This window comes from Octodon degus, unplaced genomic scaffold, assembly GCF_000260255.1.
Source record: "Octodon degus isolate 3935 unplaced genomic scaffold, OctDeg1.0 scaffold00193, whole genome shotgun sequence".
In the NCBI taxonomy this organism is placed as follows: Eukaryota; Metazoa; Chordata; class Mammalia; order Rodentia; family Octodontidae; genus Octodon; species Octodon degus.
In genome coordinates this window covers 699,673-708,443 of record NW_004524769.1, presented here as the reverse complement: position 1 = coordinate 708,443, position 8,771 = coordinate 699,673, and positions in this window count along the sequence as shown.

The window sequence follows — 8,771 nt, the reverse complement described above, 5'->3', positions numbered from 1 at the left end:
TGATTTCATATCTCATCCAGCAACACTTTTACACACACACACACACATGCACGCACACCTGCAATCACACCAGTATCTGTGTACCCCATGGCTTGGTGAAGTTGACCTAAAATTAATGACCACACATATGAAGAATAGGGATGGGAAGACCAGTGAAGAGGTCCTCACAAGAACTGCTCATGGCTTAATCGTAGTGCTGGATGTAACAGGATTCAGAACAAATTTAAAAGTAGAACAAATAGAAATGATGATGCTTATGATTATTGCTGGTATAACATCGGTAACAGCAGCAATAAGAACTGGTAGTGAAATCTTAAAGCTTACTTGAGGGAGCACATGGCACATTTCCAGCGCTTTCTATACTAACTGATTTAATCCTCATCGATATCAATGGATTCAATCTTCCTCCACTTATAAGGCAGCTAGGACTCAGAAATCATAAGCGAGGTGCCCAAGATCGTGCAGTAGGACAAGGGAAGTGTTGTCAGGACCACTGCCGCTTCTTCTTGTCACCTTCCTTTTCAAGTGGTGTAGGAAGAGTCAAAAGGAGTAGGGACTGAGACTATGGTCTGAGATGAATTCAAAATGAGATTCCTAGCAGGTCGCCAAGGACGGTGCTCGAGCCGACAGCTGTGAGGGAGGGCTAGAGACCAGGGAGACCAGCGCTGGAAATGACTTTGAACGTCTCACGGGTGGTCAGCTTGGAAGGGACACCGCAGAGAACTGAAAGGCATCACCGTGGGAACACACACAGACTGGGGGCCTGAGCCAGGGAAATCTATAGGTGGGGACAGTGAGGATGACCTAGCAGAGGTCGCAGAAGACGGAGCCAGGAGTCGTTCAAGCCAAGAGAGGAGCGGAAGCCAGAGGAGCTGCGCAGGGGGCCGTGCACCAACCGCCCAGCCACTGCCCAGGGCTGAGCAGACGGGTCATGCGGTGCAGCCTAGGGCTCCCCAGTGGCTTACAGACATGCACTATGTTTTCACTTGTGGTACAAACGCATACAAGAGAGGTCTGACTGTGTTTCCTCTGATCTTATTATGGCTTGCAATTCTTAGTTAGGCGTGCCCAATAAGATGCAAAAACTCTGCAGTGTCTGTGCTTCTTTCTAGATGTTGTCAGGAGGAACTAAACCTGCAGGAGGAAGCGCCAGTACTAACATCAGGGTGCGTGGAGGGAGGCCCTCCGTCCTGACAGCGCTTAAGCAAGCAACACTGGCACGAGGACGAGAGAAAGCCCAGATGCCTGGGTTCGGGCACAGGTTTCACCACAGAAGCATAAAAGAATTTCCCCCCATTTATGAATGGCCTCGCATCCTCCACCAAACTTCCAGGGTTCCCACACTTCAAGATGACCAACCTGGGCTCTACTGGTTCCTTGGCATCATCCTCAAAGATGAAAATGTTGGCCGTATTTCCAACTTGTTGGAACACCCTGTTGTGCTGTGTTCATTTAAACAGCCATGTGACTGATGTTAGAAGTTGTACCAGTTAGAGAAAGCAAGGTTCAGCAGGGTGCTTTGTCCAACATCTACTGAGAGTGCGAGGAGCACCGAGGAACCTTCACTCACCACAGCTGCAGGAGCCCAGGCCGAGATCTATGCTGCATTCCGACAGCAGCCTCTTGGGAGCCGCCTAGTCTGCCCTTTGCTACTGAGAGCTAGACAGACCCTTTTACAATACAGGGCAGATTTCAACATCCCCCTTTGCCAAGCCCTCAGTATCCCCAAGTTTTATTCACAGAAACACGCAGGCTCTGTACAGCTTCCTGGGTGCCACCATGCGAGCCTCTTCCTCACTGTGGACCACTGTCCCAAAGCCCCTGCTCTCCTTGCTCACTCCAGCCTGCTGCTGCCCAGCCCCTTCCCCAAGCCAGCCAGGATGCCACCACCCCACTGTGGCATCACAAACGGCTTGCACCTCTGCCTTCCCAGATGGCTTTGCTCAGAAAGCCACATGGTCAGCTCCCCCACTGCTGCCAGGTCTTCTCGAAGGGTCTTTCCCAACTAAACTGTCTACAAAAGGTTAACAGCACGTCTCCTTCTGCACAAACCTGACCTTGGGTTTGGATGTTAGCACTGTTCCCCTGGAAACCAGAGCCAGGTGGGAGAGCAGCTCTGTTTCCAGGCAACAGTGCTTTTGGTAAAAACCTGATTCATATATGGCAGTATCTGGATCCGAAGTTATGAGCAGAAACTATAAATACCTAGTAGGAGGCCAGATCTTGCGATTCCTCTGGAAACCGTAGCTCCTATAGGCAAGCGTGGCCCTTGCAGGAACCTGGAAACTGCCTGAGAGCAACACTGGGCTGGGGATTCTCGATGCCCACCTGGGTGGCCTCTCACCATAAATCTTTGAATGGTGATGGGGCCAGAAAAGGAGAGTAGCTCCTGCGCATGGGTTGCTGCAAACGCTGTGCCCTCCGAAGAGAAGACACCTCTGGCGTTCTCTTTGTCCTGGTCTGGATCCTCCTATGTGATGTTTACCCAAGTCTGACCTACGGTAGTTTACTTGAAAAGACTTCCAAGTGGGAAGTGTGACAGAGCTCTAGGAGATATGAGGTAGAAAGCAGCCCTGTTGCAAGCACACAGGAGTGTGGGGGAGCTAGACAGGTGAGAGAGAGACAAACAGACAGACAGACAGACAGACAGACAGACAGACAGACAGACAGACAAGACAGAGAGACAGAGCCAGAGAGAGACAGGGACAGACAGCAAGAAAGACAGAGACAGGACAGAGAAGAGACAGAGACAGAGAAAGACAGACAGACTGAAAGAGAGAGACAGAGAGACAGACAGAGACAGAGAGACTGAGAGGGAGATAGCAGAGACAGAGACAGACAGTGGAAGAGAGACAGAGACAGAGCAAAAGAGACAGAGACAGGACAAAGAAGAGACAGAGACAGACAGAACAGAAGAAACAGAGAGACAGAGAGAGATAGACTGAGAGACAGAGACAGACAAAGAAAGAGAAACAAAGAAATTGAGAGGCAGAGCAGAGACAGAGAGAAAGGGAGAGAAGGAGAGAGAGGGAGAGAAGGAAAGAGAGGGAGAGAAGGAGAGAGAGAGAGAGAGAGAGAGAGAGAGAGAGAGAGAGAGAGAGAGAGACTGTGGACAGCCCAGGAACCCCAGTCCAGATGCTTGAAGGAGCTCAGGTCCGCAGACACTAACACTTTCTAGCCTGGTGAGCTCACCTGCATGTCCCCCCTCCCCGCCCATACACAGGACATCCCATCAGCCTCCTGGCCTTTGGTGGGCCGTGTGGTACAGACTGGCAAACTCCTTGCCTCTGTGCTCACATCTGTCCATGGAACTAACAGCTGGGTAGAGTGGGGGCCACAGCCAACCCACAGCCCACCTGGCAGCCCTGCCCCTGTGCCCGGGCCGGCAGCTCTGCACAGCAGTGGGACACAGGGCAGTCACAGCTTGGTCCTGGCACCTGCCTAGCAAGAGCAAGGACCCAAGTGCGATCCCTGGTACCTTATGCCATGCCAGTCCCAGAACCAGGCACAGTGTCGCACTCCTGTAATGAAAGCAATGGGGGGGGGGGGCTGAGGTAGGAGAATCACTATGAATCCCAGCTGCATAGCGAGACTCTGTATCAAAAATAAATAAATACTTTTTTAAATTAAGAAACATTTTAATGCAATGAAATACACATATTGAGGATGTCAAAATTAAGAAACAAATGTTGATGCAATAAAATGTTTATGAATACCCAATATAATGATGCATATTTAACCAAGTTTTTACTAAATTATATTTCTTTTTTATTTTTATTAACTTGAATTTTTAATGTGGATTTCAAGCTTTCCTTTTGTGTTTTAGAATTTTGCATAGAAACAAAACTCCCATTCAGCAATAGCTGGCTTCCTCGCCTCTGGGCAAGTACAGAGCTGCTGCCCCTGGCCTGTACTTGAGCAAACCCAAGTGGCTCCACTGCCAAGGAGAGAGCGCTGGGGAGGCTGGGGTGCCTACGCCCCCCACTCCCGCATCTTTCCTCCCTGTCTTGGCCAGGAAAAGGCTGCCCTCTGGACAGACAGGGCCTACCAGCCGGGGCCCTTGTGTCTCTGTGGGGCGCAGGACCAACACCCCTCATCACTAAACATAGACCAGCTTTTGGTATTAATCCACCAGGGCCCGGGAGGTAACTGTGACTGCAGCCCAAGCTGACCAACACAGACACTCGTGAAGGCCACTCCAGCTTTTCCCTTCACTCAGGCCTGACTGCAGATGCCTTTGCTCCTGAGTCAAGAGGCGCACAGTGCACAAACCCACGGAAGTCGGCCAGAGCAGGGGAGGTGAAAAGCTGAAGCAAAGTCAGTTTCATAAGTGCGAGTCCTTCAGCCAAGGCTTCCTGAGCTCAAGCTCCATGGAAGGAACACGGGCCTGTTTCCTCTGAGTCGCTCACTCAGGTTGTGTGAGGTGGCAGCTGCTGCTGGAGCAGAGTTCTCAGAGAGCAAAGAGGGCCGCACATCCCCGGCGATCTGTGTTTGCTGCGGGACAGCAGCTTCAGGGCTGCGGTGAGCCACCTTCACCAGCGACCCCAACTGGACCAGAGGTAGGACCACTCAGTTCTGAGGAAGAGACTGCTCCTCGCAGACGGTGGGGACCCTGTGCGTGGGATGGAGGGAGGCAGCACATGAGGGAGGCAGCACAGGGTAGACCCCTAAAAGAAAAGGAGGCCACTCCGTTCACTAGAGAGGGAAACGCTTCATCCTCTCATGGGGTGAGAGGAAGCACGCAGCAGCGGGATGCTGATGGAGGGAGGAGCAGAGGCTGGAGAAGCAGCTTCATGCAAATCAGCAGGAGGCCTGATGGCATTTGTGCAGGACGTGCTTCAGACCCAGAGGAGCTGGTGCAGCTTTGTGCTGCTCTCAGCTCTATTCAAAGCGGCAACCAGGGCTGCAAAACCCAAGTGGGAAGGTGAACTGCAGAACTGAGCTGGTAGGGACCAGAGGCAGAGATCGAAGTGGCTGAAGTTGGGAGGCCAACGAGCAGAAGGAGGGAAACAGGAGCAACCAATAAAAGACTATCAGACATCTGCAACCTGCTCCGCGGGCCAGAGCAACTACAATAAAAAGAACAGAGTGGGCTGCTGGAAGCTGAAACATGCTGGGACGCGGAATGGAGAGCACTTACTGGGGTCTCCACCGCGGGCTCCCGACAGGGACCCTCCAAGGCCACACAGTCACGGCATCCTCACCTTCTCCCTGTCTCCTAACCCCACTTCATTACCGCCTGCCACATCTTACTTTTCCTCTACGAGAAATAAGCATTTTTATTCAGTAGCAAGTGTTTTGTCCACACTTCAGTAAAGTGAATGCATTCTGGAGATGGCAGAAATTGCACAATCAATCCAAAAGGGAAGAAATCAGAATAGACTGTTATCTACTAAAGAAATTTAAGAATAATTTAAAAACTTCCCAAAAAAGAAACTGTCAGCCCCATTTTCTGGCTTCCTGCAGATAGAGATCTTGGTCAAGTATTTCAGAAGATACGTCATGCTAAACAGACTCTCCTAGGAAGTGGGGACGGACAGGGCGCTTTTCAATTCATGAGGCTGGTGACATCCTGACATCAGAATCTGCCAAAAATATAGCAAAAAAGCAACAAATTAATAACCCATAAAAAATGTACATGCAAAATTGGCAAGAAACCATTTTAAAACTGAATCTATAAATATAAAAAGTAATTACATATAATTGCTAAATAATAGATCAAATTCAACATTGTTAAATCCATACAATTTATTGTATTATCATAATAAAAGAGAAAGGTTGCAGGTTGTTTTAATAGGTGTGTAAAGAAAACCTGCCATAATGTGAGCGCAGCTGTTCTGGCTGCCCGGAGACACCGCCCTCAAGGCCGCACACGGTCCTAGGCGGGGCTTTCCAGAGGTGGCTGCATCTAGGGAGCGTGCTGCTGGCGTCGGGCTGTGAGTGCTACCTGCTGCCCTAAGCGGGGTGGCCCGATAAATTGGGAGAGACAGGAGGAGCGTCCTTGCCGGTCGCTGGCAGCTTGCAGCTTGCTGCCTCTCTGGTCCTGCCTTCTGCCCACCACAGCCTGTTTCTCCCCTCCCGTGCTCCTCTGAGATACCACTCTGACTTGGAGTCAAGCGACTATGGACTGAGCCCTCTACAAAAATTAGCTGAATAAACCTTGCCTTAGTTTTCTCTTGTTGCTGGGACAAAGTACCTGAAACCCAAAATTAAGGAAGGAAGGAAAGGTTTAGGGATCTCACAGTTTGTGGAGGTTTCAGTCCATACTCAGCTGGCTGCAAGGCACAGTAGCATATGGCAGAGGGCAGCTGTTCGTGGCAGCAGAAAAGAGCAAAACAAGGAGAACAGAAAGGAGGAGTATCGACAACAATGGCAATAGAGACCCGTCTGTCTCCCTTATGTTGCATTCAGGTCATCCACCCCAGGCCGGGTGCGGCACTCACATCTGTAATCCCAGCGGCACTCACATCCATAATCCCAGCACTGGATCATGAATTAGTCACAAATTCTAGAAGTTTGCCCCATAACTGCATGAGGCTTTGGAGGGACAACTAGACACAAAGTGTAACATACCTTTGCTCCTTTTACTTGTGACTACTGGGTATTCTGTTTGAGGAACAAGCAAAGTAAAGCAAACAGCAGTCTTATTAACAATTCTGAAAAAGTAGGGATAAGAAGAAACAACCTGAGAAATTTACCGAGCAAATATGCTGTTACGTAATTATTGGTGGAAAACAGATAAGCACACTGCCCGTTCATATTAGGGAGAAACTAAATTGCCTTCTGTGTACGCCACTGTGTGTCCCAGCCGGAACAACTGGCAAGGAAGGGGACCACAGAGAAAGAAGTTCTCCTTAGTGAAGAACGGATACTATTATACAATCGGTTGTAGAGCACACGCAAAAGCAAAGAGCCAGTGAGCACGCCCAGCAAGCACACGGGATGCAGGACAAGGCACAGAACCGGTCCATTTCTCTGCATTAACCACAAAGTAATTAGAAAAAGCAAGTTAACAAAACCAATGCAGTTGGAATATAACAAGAAAATGTGAATCACCAAGGTGACAGTAAAACATGCAAAATCTGTGCACTGAAAATTGTAAAACACTGTTGAGAGATTAGGAAAATGCTTAGGAATGCATGATGTTTGTGGTTAGGATGTTTACTGTATTTAAAATATCTGTAGATCTGCGTATTTTTCACATTATCAAACAATGGCCCATGGCTGGGGAGATGGCTCAGTGGCATAAACACCTGCCTGGCAAGCACAAAGTCCTGAGGTAGAGAACCCCCCAAAATAAAAATCAAGCAAGCAATGTTCCAGCAAGAGTTTTGGGGAAAATGACAAGGTAATCTTAAATTGTATATAGAAATGCAAAGGAACTAGAATAGAAACATTTTTTTAATTAAAAAAATAATATTTTGAAGGTGGTATTAGCTTCCCTATTGCCAGGACAAATATTCAACAGCCACAGTTGAAAGGGGAGAAGGCAGTTTGTCCCAAGGTTTTGGAGAGCTCCGCTTGCGGGGGGCTGGCTCCAAGGCAGGGCATCACGGGAGAAGGGTGTGGGGGTCCAAGGTGCACACTCCACGGAGGCAGGAAGCAGAGCCCAGGGAAGAGCCCCAGAGAGAGACAGAGCTCCGGAGCACCCAGGGACCCGTCTGCATCACACCTCTCCTCCCGTTCAGCTAGGAATATCGGTGCATGAACCATTGGTAGAGCACCCCAGACACCTCTCCAGGAGTGTCTGAGTAGAGTCAAGCCAGAAATTAAGGTCAACTGGAACAGAAGATTTAAGCTACTTAAAATAACCTCAATACGTGCTCTACAGCTAGGCTCGCTAACAAGGACATTATTCTGTACATAGATCAACAGAACAAAAGGGAGAATACAGAAAAGACCCACAAGTATATGAGTCTATTGCTAAAAACTGTTTTAAATAAAGATGCCAAGGTAATGAATTGGGGAGAGTCTTTTCAACAGACATGCTGGGACACTTGAACGTTTATCAACAAACGTAACTCTACCTATCATCGAACACAAAAATAAATTTATAAGCACATGTTGGCACAAAGACTTGAACATTAATATTTTAAAGTTTTATTTATAGAAGCCTAAAGCTAGAAACAAACTGAGTGTAGATTACACTGGGTAAGCAGATTAACAAACGGCGACCTTTCTACACAATGCAGCCAAACAGAATAAAGGGGTGAATTATCAATGCATACAATGACATCTATGAATTTCAAAGGCATAATATGAAGTAGAAGAAGCCAGACATACAAATTCACACTGACTGCCCTAACCAAGGGCACACTAAGAGAACGAATCTATAGCATAGGGACAAAGATCAGGTTCTAAAGGTTGGGGGGTGCCTGGAAAAGTTCTCACGTGGAGTGTCTGGGGGCATGGAGATCTTCTATACCCTGCCTGGGGTGTGCATACCTGTCCAAATTCACTAAACTTAAAAGGGGATAAAATATACTTTATGTAAATTTTATCTCAAAAGTTGACTTTTAATCTACGTGTTAGTGGCAGTTTCTAAACAAGGGGACTCAAGGCTCAACAGCAAGCTTCAGCGAGATTAAAACAAGAAAAATCAAGTAGCTCTTGTCTGAGGTATGTGGATCAAGATTAAAAGCTGTAGCCAGGTTGAGGGTACAAGGTCCCAAGTTCAAGGTCCTAAGTACTATCCCTAGTACAAAAAGAGAGAAAGAGTGAGAGAGTGAGAGAGACAGAGAGAGAGAGAGAGAGAGAGAGAGAGAGAGAGA